Source organism: Chiloscyllium plagiosum, chromosome 31 (genome assembly GCF_004010195.1).
Source record: "Chiloscyllium plagiosum isolate BGI_BamShark_2017 chromosome 31, ASM401019v2, whole genome shotgun sequence".
Taxonomy (NCBI): Eukaryota; Metazoa; Chordata; class Chondrichthyes; order Orectolobiformes; family Hemiscylliidae; genus Chiloscyllium; species Chiloscyllium plagiosum.
In genome coordinates, this window is record NC_057740.1 from 29,755,453 (window position 1) to 29,768,977 (window position 13,525).

Genomic DNA, 13,525 nt, shown 5'->3' on the forward strand with positions numbered 1-13,525 from the left:
GCACTACTTGCTTAGCAATAACATGCTCATGCATACCTCACGGTAATGTCCCATGTACAATCATATTCAACAGCTTCGTCAATGATCTTTCCTCCAACATAATATCAGAAGTTGGGATGGTCACTGAATACAATGTTCAACACCAGTCTTGACTCTATGGATACTGAAGCAGTTCATGTCCAAATGATAATCCAGGTTTTGGCTAACAAGTGGCAAGCATTATTCATGCCACATAATTGCCAGGCAATGGCTATCTCCAACAAAAGACAATGTAACCATTACCCTTTGGCATCCAATGGCATCATCATCGTTGAATTCCTCCACTCACAACAGCCTGGGGGTTACTGTCAGAAACTGAACTGGACCAGTCATATACATACTGCAGCTACAAGAGCAGGCCAGAGGTGAGGAATACTGCAATGAGTTATTGACCTCCTGACTCCCCAAAATCTGTCCACCATCTACAAGATACAAATTAGGAATATGAAGGAATGCTCCAACTTGCCAGAATGAGTTCTGATCCAACAATACTCAAGATTCTTGACACCTTCCAGGACAAGGCACGCCAGTTAACTGATACCACATCCATAAACATTCACTTCCTTCATTACTTAAGCTCAATAGCAGCAGGGGGTACTACCTGAAAACAACAAATGCTGGAGATCACAACGGGTCAGGAAGCTTCCAGGAGAGAGAGAACTAACTAATGTTTCGAGTCTAGTGCAGAACTGAAATGTGTACAATCTACAGGATGCACTGCAGAAATTCATTAAGTGTCTTTACACAGCATTTTCGAAAGCCACGACCACAAGCGTCTGGAAGGACAATGATAGCAGATGCACGGGAATACCACCATATACAATTTCCCCTCCACATCACACTCCAACCTGGCTTGGAAATAAATCACCATTTCTTCACAGTTACTGAGTCAAAATCCTGGAACTCCCTCCTTTGTGGCATTGTTAGTCAGTACACACTAAATTGATGGCAAGGGCTCAAGCCATAAATGCTGGCCCAGCCAGTGACACCTAAATCCAAAACAAAGGAAAATGTGTATCTTGAACCTGCAACATTTAACTTAAACTTCGGCACAATTGGCAAGAAGCATTGTCCATTGAGTGTGTAGAGGGTTAGTGTTGTAGTAATTAACTAAAACACTGTAGTTGCCCTGCACAGAACATACAAACATATAAATGTGGGGCAGAAGTAGGCCATTCAGGCCATCAAGAGTGTTCTGATTTTCAATAAAATCATGACTGATCTCTTCGTGTTTTAAATTCCACATTCCCATCTATTCATGATAATCTTTGGTATCCTTCCCTAAATCACATTCATCCAGCTCCGCCTTCAAAAGATTCACTGAATCCATTTCTACCTCCTTCTGAGACAGTTTCAAAGTTGCAAAACCTTTTGAGAGAATAAATTTCTCCTCATCTCACTGGTAAAAGGGTACCCTTAATTCCTAAACAGTATCCCGTAGGTGGGGAGTCACTTACAAAAGGAATCTTCCTTTCTGTGTCCACCTAGTTGGGGCTGAACAGGAGGCTATTTATTGGTCCATTGGTAGGCTTTCTACTACATATTCAATCAGCTCCATCTTCCCAATTAAACTATACTTACGGAAGGACCTAGGGATGGTGAGAAAACTGCCAGCCATCAATAGTACATCTACCCAAGCAGTTCCAATGAATAAGCTGATTGGTCAATTATCAAAAACACCTTTGGAATGACATGTACAGCTGAATTTTACTTTTTTTGATGAAGTATTAGTGCTTTGAGTTTTTAGAGGGCTATTGAAGCCATAAAATTTCTCACCATAATTATCAAACTCACCCCATTAACTACCTATCCTGCCCCAATGGTATCTCTCTCATCCAAATCTATTCCCAGCTTACCACACACCATTCCCAGAACTACTGTCCACACAAGAGGGTATTTGTCAGCAGACCAACATCCCTGCCATCCATGTCATCTTTAAAAGGCTGCTGTACACCCAGTCAAGCACTGGTATTCCAGTGATAGACATACAGTATGAAGAAACAAAAACAGAAGTTATTTTGGGAAAGGGTCACTGGACCCAAAACATTAACTTTGATTTCTCTTCACAGATGCTGCCAGACCTGCTGAGCTTTTCCAATAACTTCTGTTTTTGTTTGTGATTTATAACATCTGCATTTCTTTTGGTTTTCTTACAGTATGAAGATGTTGGAGAAGAGGAAGATTGGGCACTGCGATCCTCTAACCAGTCCTCAGTACCCTACTTAATGTTTGTATCTGCCTTGTTCTTTTTCATTGAGAAGACTGTCACAAAGTATTCACTGAGGACGATGGCCATGTGTTCCAGGTTTACACACAGGTTCTCTCAGTGGTCCGTAATAGGCCCTACCATTTCTCTATTGATTCTAATGCTCTTGACTTACTTTTTAAAAAAATAATCTTTTGAGCTTTCCTTTATTCTACCTGCCAATGTTTCCTCATACATTCTGTTAGCTTTCTTAATTTTCTTTTTTAAGATCTCCTACACATCTTATACTGCTCTTAGAACTCTGCTATATTGAGTCCATGGTATCTCCATAAGTTTTACTTTTCTTTCTTATTCACAAACTTTATGTCCGTCAACACTAGGGTTCTCCAGTCTTGGTTCACAACTTTGTCTTTACAGAAACTAATTTGCCCTTCACTCTTGCTATTTCCTTCTTGAATGCCTCCCACTTCTCTGACACTTTTATCTGCAAGTAAATGCTTCCAGTCCACTTGGGCAAAATCATAACTTATCTTGGTAAAATTAATCTTTCCTCAGTTTAGAACTTTTATTACCAGCCCATCCTCATCCTTTTCCACAACTATTCCAAGTCTAGCTAAGTGATGGTCACTCTCTCCAAAATGCTCCCCTACTGTTCCACCTTCCACTGGTCTGGGCTCATTTCCAATTATCAGGCCCTGAAACTGCCCCTTCCTAGTTGGGCTTTCTACATGTTGGCCAATAAAGTTCTCTTGGATGCAGTTTAAGAATTTTATTCTCTCCCTACCTTGCACACTAAATTTCCTTCATTGCTATGGTATCATGCTCAAAAAGGCCTATTTGTGCCATCAGTTTGTCTGTCTTATTCCTCAAGCTCCATCATGTGTGATTCAGGTATTAAATTACCAGGTCTGCCTAACAGCATTGACCTGGTTCCAATCTTACATCCTAGAAGAGATTGTGCTTACCTTTCCTATTCTAAATAAAATACTTCTAGCATTTACTATCAAAAATAAAATCATCCAGCAATGTGAGATATTGTTCTGTCATTTCTGCCAGTGCCAGCTACTACCTCAAAACCAAGTTTATTTATTGCCTTCAGGTACAGGTTAATATGACACCTGAGATGGAGTGTACCTTCTATCAAATGATTTTTCCTGGCTTACCCCAATAGTGAAGCATTAAAAATAAGCCTTATTATTGACAGGACAATACAATTTTTTTTTGTTTTGAACCCCAATGCAAAATTAGTTGTCCAATCGTAATACAAAGTGCAGTGATTGTAGCAAGGACAGCTAAGTGCATCTCATACCTATGAGTTCCCTGATTATGGCTGTTATTCTCATCCAACCAGGGAGCCCAAGGCTGAAAGATATAAACAGGAGTGTCAGATATCCTGTTCACTCTGACAGCTGGCTCTGAAGGAGCTGAATCAGTGTCAAGGACTCTCCATGTGTAAACTAAGGGCGACTTGGTGACAGGTACTGGGCTCTGTTATTTCATGAAGTATTGTTAGCACTAAACAAAAACAGAAGATAAGCAGTAGGAAATAGTTACTCATTATTGGCAGCATAATGATCAAATGTAGTTCAAAGATCTCTAATAAAACTGACATCAATGAAAGTCATACCTGATATAAAGCAATGGCAGAATGGCCTGTTTCCACACTATAGTGATTCTACGATCTTCTATGATCTAATGTTATATTGATTTTAGGAGAGAAATTGTCATAGTCTCAAACATCTCTTCAAGGGTTTATCAGAGAAGTGGCCTCAGTTGAATCTTCTTCAGTTGCTTCATCAATGACCTTCACTCCACCTTTAAGGCTCAATGCCATTCACAACTCTTTTAGTGATGAGGAAGTCAAACAGGGGCAGGATGTTCATAATGCCCAGTTTCAGGTAGAGTATCTTGAACAAAGGAAAACCATGTAGTCTCTCTCTGAATTTCTGATGCATCTCTATGCCCATTGCCAACATCTCAAGTGTCAACATTGGCTACAAACTTAGCTTGGCAAGTTATATCCACACTGTGGCTTAAAAGGCAGTGCAGATACTTGGTACAGTGTGATGAATGATTCATCTGACCCCTCAAAGCCCCTGCACCATCTATGAAACTCCAGTTTGGATGTTAACTAAATAACCACTGTTCTCCTGGATGAGTGTGAAAGCACTCAGCAATTCATAAAACCGAGTAGTTCACTCAATTGTTACTTCTACTATTCAATTTGATATTAACCCCATCTAGCAACTGCAATTTTTTTTCAATTATACTATCTGTAGGATACATGGCAGCAATTTGCCAATTTGAACATCGTTCGTTCCCTACGATGGGAATGGATAAGAACAACAGCAATATGGTGGGGACACTAACACTTACATTTTCTCCTCCTTGTCAACATCATCCTAACTTGGACAGATGTTGTTGTTTCTTCATTGCTATTCGGTCAAAATTCCAGAATTGTTTACTCAACAACATTGCCAAACCCAAGCCTACAAGCACTGCTACAGTTTAAGAAGATCCATCATTACATTCCCATGATATTTAGAGATGGACAATAACTAAGTTTTTGCCAAGTATTCAAGAACATATTAAAGGTCTCCATTCCTGAAATCAACATAATACTTTCATCCTCATAAGCTTTAAATTTCTAACTCAGTTTTTCAAAAAAAAATGGGGCTGTCTCTTCTAAAATTAGAATGGAATGAATGCAGTATGTGTTAAGATGCTAGCATTTTCTTATCATAGAATGCTACAAGTTTCTGAAGTCTCATTGTTAATTACACTGTACTGAAATAACTGTTTTAGCATGTTTTACACTAAAGTTGTGATCCGCTTTCCATAGAAAGAAAGGAAAAATAAAGATAGCCTAGTATGTAACTATCACTTTTCATGACCACTGAACATCTCAGAACATTAAAACACAGTACAGCCAATGAAATACATTTTCATGTGTAGTGATCCCCTTGTAAGAAATGCAGGAGCTGACATTCACATAGGAAGTCTCTGTAGGCATCAATGTGACAATGGCCAGATATTCTGTTTGTATGATGTTCATTCATGGATAAGTATCGGCCAATACATCATGGATACCTCTCTTGCTTCTCTTCTAAATATTGCCATCTTTCCATTAATCTAAACAAAAGAATAAGACTTCCATTTAACCTTATCTGACAGATGGCACCTCCGACTGTACAGCGCTCCTTCGGCCCTGTCTGGAATATAAGCCTACGTTTTGTGCTCAAGTCCTATGTAGGGACTTGACCCCAGACTTTCTGACTCAGAAGTCAGAGTGCTACTAATTGAACCATGGTTGACAATTTAGGCTTTTTAAGATGAATGAGTTTTCAAATTCATTCATAAAATGGTGACTCAAATCGAAACTCTATTTTTAGTTTCTAGGAACATAGGGAAATAAGAATAGAAGTTGGCCATTCAGTCCATCATGTCTGTCCTGCTATTTAACATGATCATGGCCGATTATACACTTCAATGTCTTTTGCCCAGCCAACCCCATACTCCTGTATAATACAGTCATAGAGATGTACAGCACGGAAAAAGACCCTTCGGTCCAACCCATCCATGCCGACCAGATATCCCAGCCCAATCTAGTCCCACCTGCCATCACCCGGCCCATATCCCTCCAAACCCTTCCTATTCATATCCCCATCCAAATGCCTCTTAAATGTTGCAATTGTACCAGCCTCCACCACTTCCTCTGGCAGCTCATTCCATACACGTACCACCCTCTGCGTGAAAAAGTTGCCCCTTAGGTCTCTTTTATATCTTTCCCCTCTCACCCTAAACCTATGCCCTCTAGTTTTGGACTCCCCGACCCCAGGGAAAGGATTTTGCCTATTTACCCTATCCATGCCCCTCATAATTTTGTAAACCTTTATAAGGTCACCCCTCAACCTCCAATGCTCCTCCAGCCTGTTCAGCCTCTCCTTATAGCTCAAATTGTCCAACCTTGGCAACATCCTTGTAAATCTTTTCTGAACCCTTTCAAGTTTCACAACATCTTTCCGATAGGAAGGAGACCAGAATTGCACGCAATATTCCAACAGTGGCCTAAAGACATATAAATTGCCCTCTCTAATTATCCCAGGGAAGTCATGATGGACTTTCTTTCAAAACTACTGGCTTCAAAGGCTAATAAAGTTAATTTAATTCACAGGACTCTTTGCCATGTTGGCACAGAGACTAGGAGACCAGTTGATTTAAGGAAGTGTCAAAGTCAATTCATTATGTAATTGTTTCTGAAGATAGTTTTCCTTCCCACATAGTCAACTTAGGAAATTTTGACTTTACTCTAGCTGCATAAGCTACAAAGGATCCAGATGTGCAACTTTGCAAACAGTTGCCAGACACTGGAACAGACACTACTCATTTCTGGAGTGGAATCTCAGAAAGTAAGCAGCGCTAGTACCCTTTCTTCACCTTAGAAACTACTATATGACCATTGAATCTCTTTCTGGTGCTTGAGAAGCAGACAAAAAAAGCCTCTGCAGCAAATGATGCACTATGGATGTGCAATTCAATATGTCCCAATAGATCCAGCTAACCAACATAAATGTATGAATGTAGATTATATCTCTGTAATGAGGCTTGATTCATGCCCAGTTACATCAAAGGATTGTAATTCTACCTCCCTCTTAGTGGCAACAATCAGCCTTTAATAGGTTCCATTATTAATTGTTTTTCAGCCTCACTGCAAAGTGAACTGACCGTACCACAAGGACTAAAGCTTCTATTTGGAGGAGAAAATCCTTCACCAATATTTTTGAAAAACAGCCAGCTTTTCGCATCCATTTCTGTTTTTATTTACTTTAGGAAAACGACATGAAAAAACGTTGTTTGATTGTAATTGCTCTGTGAACTGGATAAGATCAGTACAATTGAACTGAGAAATTTAGAGCAGAGTTCTGAAGCATATCTAAATAAATCTGACAAATTATCTTGAAAGGAATTTGTTTTTCTAAAACTGTAAATTTTCCCTTCCCAACTGGCAAAATTATAAGCCCACAGTTATACGGACTTTTTTTTATTGCTGTTTTATATTTTATCCCTCTCTTAAATAAATAAATATCCACCTCATCATTGTGTTCTCCCATCATGGAAATGGGACAGAAGCTGTGAATTCCCAAGTGGGTTTCTGAAATTGAGTACTATCTGATTGCAGGAATAAGATGGATAGAGTGTCAAGCTGTTTTCCAGTCCCCCTCTTAAAAAAAACCTACATATCCCTGTATGGATACTTAGGATATAAACAAAGCTCAATGCAAGCAAGCAAGGTACCAATTTCAAGGACTTTTGCCAGGCTACAGGAAAACCAATCTGATTTGTTGACAGCAAAAATGTTTGACATGGAAAATATACATTTCACAACTTCCAGATCACCCCTGTCCACTCTGAATTGAAATGTTTATGCCAAATTAGAGTAGTTCAGGCTAACCTAGCATCAGTTTTGAAGAGGTATTGAAAACTGTAAAGATATTAGTAGTGAATCTGATGATGTTTTTCCCAGGCAGGTGAAGGAACTTAGACCTAAGTTTCCATAAAGATGGAAAGGATGTTTAGCTTAGCCAAAATGTTGGCAAGAACCAAGACCTTCCCCTAACCCAACACCCACTGTTTATATCAGGGGACAGGTTGTGGAGAATGCAGGCAATTTGTACTCTTCGCAGATGTCATTCATGGAGGCAGTTTCACAATTTTAAGTCAGGTTCACCTAACGTAGGAGCAATGCTCAAAAAGCTTGTGATTTCAAATTAATCTCTTGGACTATACCTGGTGGAGCATGATTTTTGTCTATGAGCCTAGGACATTGTAAAAAGTCCCTCAGTACACATGAATCATGTGTTCTGATAGCAGAATGGAGCCGCAAATTACAGTAGACAGTGTTAAACTTCAACAATGTGTGTTCAGAACAAAATGTGTTTCTTAAAAGAAGTCTGCAACAGCCAGAAAAATGATTGCAGTTTAATTTCAGTCATTGTCTTGCAAAGTGCTATGTGGGACTTGTGGAATGTTGCACATGTAGAGTGCCAGGAAATTTTCAGAGAGAGCAATGTAACAGGAACAGATAATGAAAGGTTGACTATCTCTCCCTCTCAGTACAAAGGCAGAAATGTTGTGTTTTGGTCTTCCAGGAATATAAAAAAAAGTGCAAGAATGCAACAGGAATGTGTGTATGTGCAGATGCTGTAAATCAGAAACAAAAGCAGAAATTGCTGGAAAAGCTCAGAAGGTCTGGCAGCATCTGTGGAGAGAAATCAGAGTTAACGTTTCCTGTCAAGTGACCCTTCCTCAGTACTGATGATAGTTAGGAAAATGTTGAATTATATGCAGAAGATAGGGTGGGGGAGGGGTAAGGAGTAAATGATAGGTGGGAATCAATTTTAACACTGCTGGAAACACCCACTGCTTGTCAGGAGGCCTCTGTCCAGGGTGGGGTTGATATCTTGCTGTACGAAACAGCAAATTCACAAAAGATCCTCAGACAGAACCTTCCAAACCCATGGCTGCTTTCATCTAGAAGGACAAGTGCAGCAGATACATGGGAACACCATCACCTGCAATTTCCCATCCTGACTTGGAAATATATCGCCGATCCTTCACTGTCACTGGGTCAAAATCCTGGAATTCCCACCCAAACATCATTGTGGGTCTACCTTCAGCACAAGGTTCAAGAAGGCATCTCACCAGTACCTTCTCAAGGGCAACTAGGGAGTAGCAATAAATGCTGGTCATCCAGTGATGCCCATTCCCACAAATGAATTTAAAAAATCAAACTAATACTTTAACCCCAGTATCTTGGCTGAGAGGTAGGGATGCTACCACAGTGGCTCAAGAGCTCTTATTACTTGTTATAAATTGTCATTGCAAAAATGAACATTAGGTTTTAAACCACCATCAGAGAAAAACACTCTTGTATCCAATTGAGCATTTACAAGTAAAGCAATCCAACCCTCATGATTGGCTAGGGCCCACTACCTAGACTGCTTTGACAGGGCAGCGCTGAATAACCATCGTCAACCCCAAGACTGTTTACTCAACATTAGTCCAATGGAGCTACATGTAATCTCCAGACTGCCTGCACTTCAACTCAAGAACACACAGTGTCCTAATGCCTTCACTTGCATGGGAGTAATGACCTGAAAACTGTGGCCAGCCACCTGGGCTGGAAGTGACCAGTCTTTTGACTGACTGTGGCAGTTCCTACTAACTGACCAAAGTGCATTCTCACCATCCGTTCCCTGTACTTGTACTGTGCACTTTAATCCCTTTCACCCACTCTCGCACAGGGCACTTTACCCCTTTTCTCCCTACTCTCACACAGTGCATTCTCACCCTTCATCCCCTACACTCACACAGTGTACTCTCACCCTTCATCCGCTACACTCACACAGTGCACTTTAACCCCTTTTCTCCCTACTCTCACCCTTCATCCCCTACACTCACACAGTGCACTCTCACCCTTCATCCCCTACACTCACGCAGTGCACTCTCACCCTTCATCCCCTACACTCACACAGTGCACTTTAACCCCTTCATCCCCTACACACACAGTACACTTTAACCCCTTTTCTCCCTACACACACACAGTGCACATTAACCCCTTCATCCCCTACACACACAGTGCACTTTAACCCCTTCATCCCCTACACTCACTCAGTGCACTCTCACCCTTCAATCTAGATTAGAGTGTTGCTGGACAAGCACAGCAGGTCAGGCAGCATCCGAGGAGCAGGAAAATAGACATTTCGGGCAAAAGCCCTTCATCAGGAATAGAGGCAGAGTGCCTGCAGGGTGGAGAGATAAATGAGAGGAGGGTGGGGGGTGAGGAGAAAGTAGCATAGAGTACAATAGGTGAATGGTGGTGGGGATGGAGGTGATAGGTCAGGGAGGAGGGTGGGGAAAGGTAGCAAAGAGTACAATGGGTGAATGCGGGTGGGGATGAAGGTGATAGGTCAGAGAGAAGGGTGGAGTGGATAGGTGGAAAGGAAGATAGGCAGGTAGGACAAGTCATGGGGACAGCTCAGCTTTTCCAGCTCAGCACTGTTCCCATGACTTGTCCTATCTGCCTATCTTCCTTTCCACCTATCCACTCCAACCTCCTCCCTGACCTATCACCTCCATCCCCACCCCATTCACCTATTGTACTCTATGCTACTTTCTCCCCACCCCCACCCTCCTCTCATTTATCTCTCCACCCTGCAGGCACTCTGCCTCTATTCCTGATGAAGGGCTTTTGCCCGAAACGTCGATTTTCCTGCTCCTCGGATGCTGCCTGAACTGCTGTGCTTTTCCCGCACCGCTCTAATCTAGAATCTGGTTTCCAGCATCTGCAGTCATTGTTTTTACCTAGTTGACTCTCACCCTTCATCCTCTACATTCATACACTACACTCGCATCTTTTACCCTAAACACTCGCGCAGTATAGTCTATCATCTCATCCCTTACACTCTTGGCCACTTTGACTTTCACACATCACCCTTGACTTGAAGCTAATGCCATCTGTCTGTCACATAAGCTGCTGGCACATGTTGCGCCTCTGATGTTGATATAGGAGTATTAAGTACAATGACATGCACACCCTTTCCTTGACTGATATTCACTATTTAAAACTCCCCACCAACACAAGTTGCCAGCATCTCCTACTACACTAACAATACAAACTATACCCCTGAGGATTCTTACATTTAAAGCGTCACTGAAAACCTTTTGAGCTAAAAGCAAGCTAAAACTCTGAAGATGCCTGGCTCTCTGTCAGCATTAAAAATCCTGTATCAATGCATAAGATGTTTGGCTGTGCTTTATTGTAAAGCATCCAGCTAGCAGCACACAAGTCATTCAGCTCCATAGTACAGTAGCGCCTCGACTTACGAATTTAATCCGTTCCGGGACCTGGTTCACGAACCGAAAAGTTCGCAAACTGAATCAATTTTCTCATTGTTCGGATATTCAAAGCGCACGTAGCAGAGCAGAACAATTACAATGAAACCACGGGCTTTTTGCGTTTGTACGTTCGTTCGTACCTTGAATTTCGTACGTACACTGAAGCAAAATCTTACATACAATCCTGTTCATAAACCGATTTGTTCGTGAACGGGGTCGTTCGTATGTTGAGGCACTACTGTACATGCTTGAAGCCATTGAAGGTATTGTGGCTGAATTAGGCTGAGACCAAGCATGACAATTTTGTGAGGCTGGTACTTTCTGATGCTTAGTTGCAAGGATTAAGAGTCCAGGAAGAACGTAGTCATTGACCACAGAAGCAACTTGTGCAGAAGAAGTGGCTCCATCTAGTGAGAAGCTAGACGGCCAGTGCAGCCACTCTTGCAATGAGTGCTGTCAAGACTGGTCACCAGGTAGCCGCTCTGTTTTCCCACTGAATCACAGAGAGAAAATTTGGAAGTGTAATGTTAATATGGTGTACAAAGTTAAAAATCACACACTAGGTTATAGTCCAACAGGTTTAATTGGAAGCACACTAGCTTTTGGAGCGCTGCTCCTTCATCAGGTGATAGTGGCTCCTTCACCTGATGAAGGAGTGACGCTCTGAAAGCTAGTGTGCTTCCAATTAAACCTGTTGGACTATAACCTGGTGTTGTGTGATTTTTAACTTTGTACACCCCAGTCCAACACCGGCATCTCCAAATCATGGTTAATATGGTGAGTTGGGCTAATAATGAGGGATGCTGATTTATTAATTTAAACTTTTCAACACCTGACAGAGAACTTGCCATCAAGACTGTGAGCACTTCACTGGATGATTTTTTCTCAACATTGACCATCTGATTTTTTTTGGCATTCACCCAATTAGATCATTTAATTTCGAGAAGGGAAAACTTCACCCACAAGTCCGTCTAATCTTCAAAGGTGAATATAGCAGCCTATTGGAAACACCGAGTCTATAAGATAACCCTATGTTCTTAACTCTGTTGAGATTTCTTGTATTAGGCCAAAAGCAGATGATGTGAATGCTATGACATCCCATATGGTAACCTGATTCAGATGACAGTAACCTCTTCCAACTATAAACAAATGGTGTTCATTGCAAAGTAACAACTGCTATCCATGCTCAAGTCTGCAGCATCAACATTCTGAAGCAACATTATGCCCCTACACATAGTTACAAACCTGCACTGTGATTCAATCATCAGAGAATCAAAATGACAGTGAGAACAAAACTGAAAATTATCTTAGTAAATAAAACTGGAGGAGTGCCAAGAGTGCAGCAAATCCTCCTTTACAAACTATGGACCTCAAGCTTTGTGGGCGTGGCCTTCCAACACATAGTCTCATTGTGAATTATCTTTACCACCAGCCTATATAGTTAATCACCACCCACAGCGCAACAACTATTGTATCTAAAAGGTACCATTTTCAATGATTTTATGGCATACATGTTCAACACTGAATTTGATTCAAATTTTCTTTGAGTTCCTAGTTGGTTCCAAGTTATTTTGAGTTAATGTTTCCAGATGATAACATTTATCTTTCTTGGTGAAATTTTGATCATGTTATCAGTTCTGATTACAGATCATATACTTGCCGATAGGAATGAGCAGGGACATGGTAGTTATAAGCCTTTATCGGCCTTCCTAAAAGCTAAGGCTGCTGCCCAGTTGTGCTCATAATGCAATTACAAATGAGTGACTGCCGCATTTCCTTTCCCCCCAAGTTTGACAGTCTTTGTGATCGATTGTTGAGTATTATCAATGATAGAGCTGGTGATACATTCCTGAAAGTGAATCCTCAGAAAATAAATAATTAACACATCTCTTACATGTCTAAATGACAGGCAAAACATTTACCTGGAAGTCCATGCAAGCTGGAGAGATGAATTCTGGATATGTAACAAACTGCAGCTCGAGAGGAATTGAGTGAACATGTTCAATGGAACCAACCGATCGACAGGTTACTTTTAAGTCTGATATCTAAAGTTACCTAGAACAGGATTAAGGTGGAGTCTTTATCAAGGATCCTGCGTGAGGCCAACACCTTGATTGTGAGAAAGGAGGTCAAATCAATTAAAATAGCAAGGTAGCATTCTTAACTTCATCCACATTCACACCAGACTGTGTAAAATCTTGTTTGTATGATAGTTCTTTGCAAAGAAATCACATGGTAAATGCTAAGTATCAACTGCACAGTTATTTATTACAATCAAAGTTCAGAGTAAAAACTCCCACCTCCAAGTGTCAGTAAATCGTAATTGCTGAGCAAGAGATTCATAGCATGTGTTTATAGTGACTGGACATGAATCTTAGACCA

At 41.0% G+C, this 13,525-nt stretch overlaps 1 protein-coding gene across 3 annotated transcripts in view; it reads right to left on the reverse strand.

Annotated features, from left to right (window-relative positions):
• The window catches only part of fgf22 (fibroblast growth factor 22), a 143,160-nt gene extending 129,847 nt beyond the window's left edge, over positions 1-13,313 (reverse strand). For all 3 annotated transcript variants that reach the window (XM_043721277.1, XM_043721275.1, XM_043721276.1), the window contains exon 1: positions 13,066-13,313. The gene's annotated coding sequence lies outside the window, so the exon portion shown is untranslated. The remainder of the gene's footprint in view (positions 1-13,065) is intronic.
• Between the last annotated feature and the right edge of the window lie 212 nt (positions 13,314-13,525).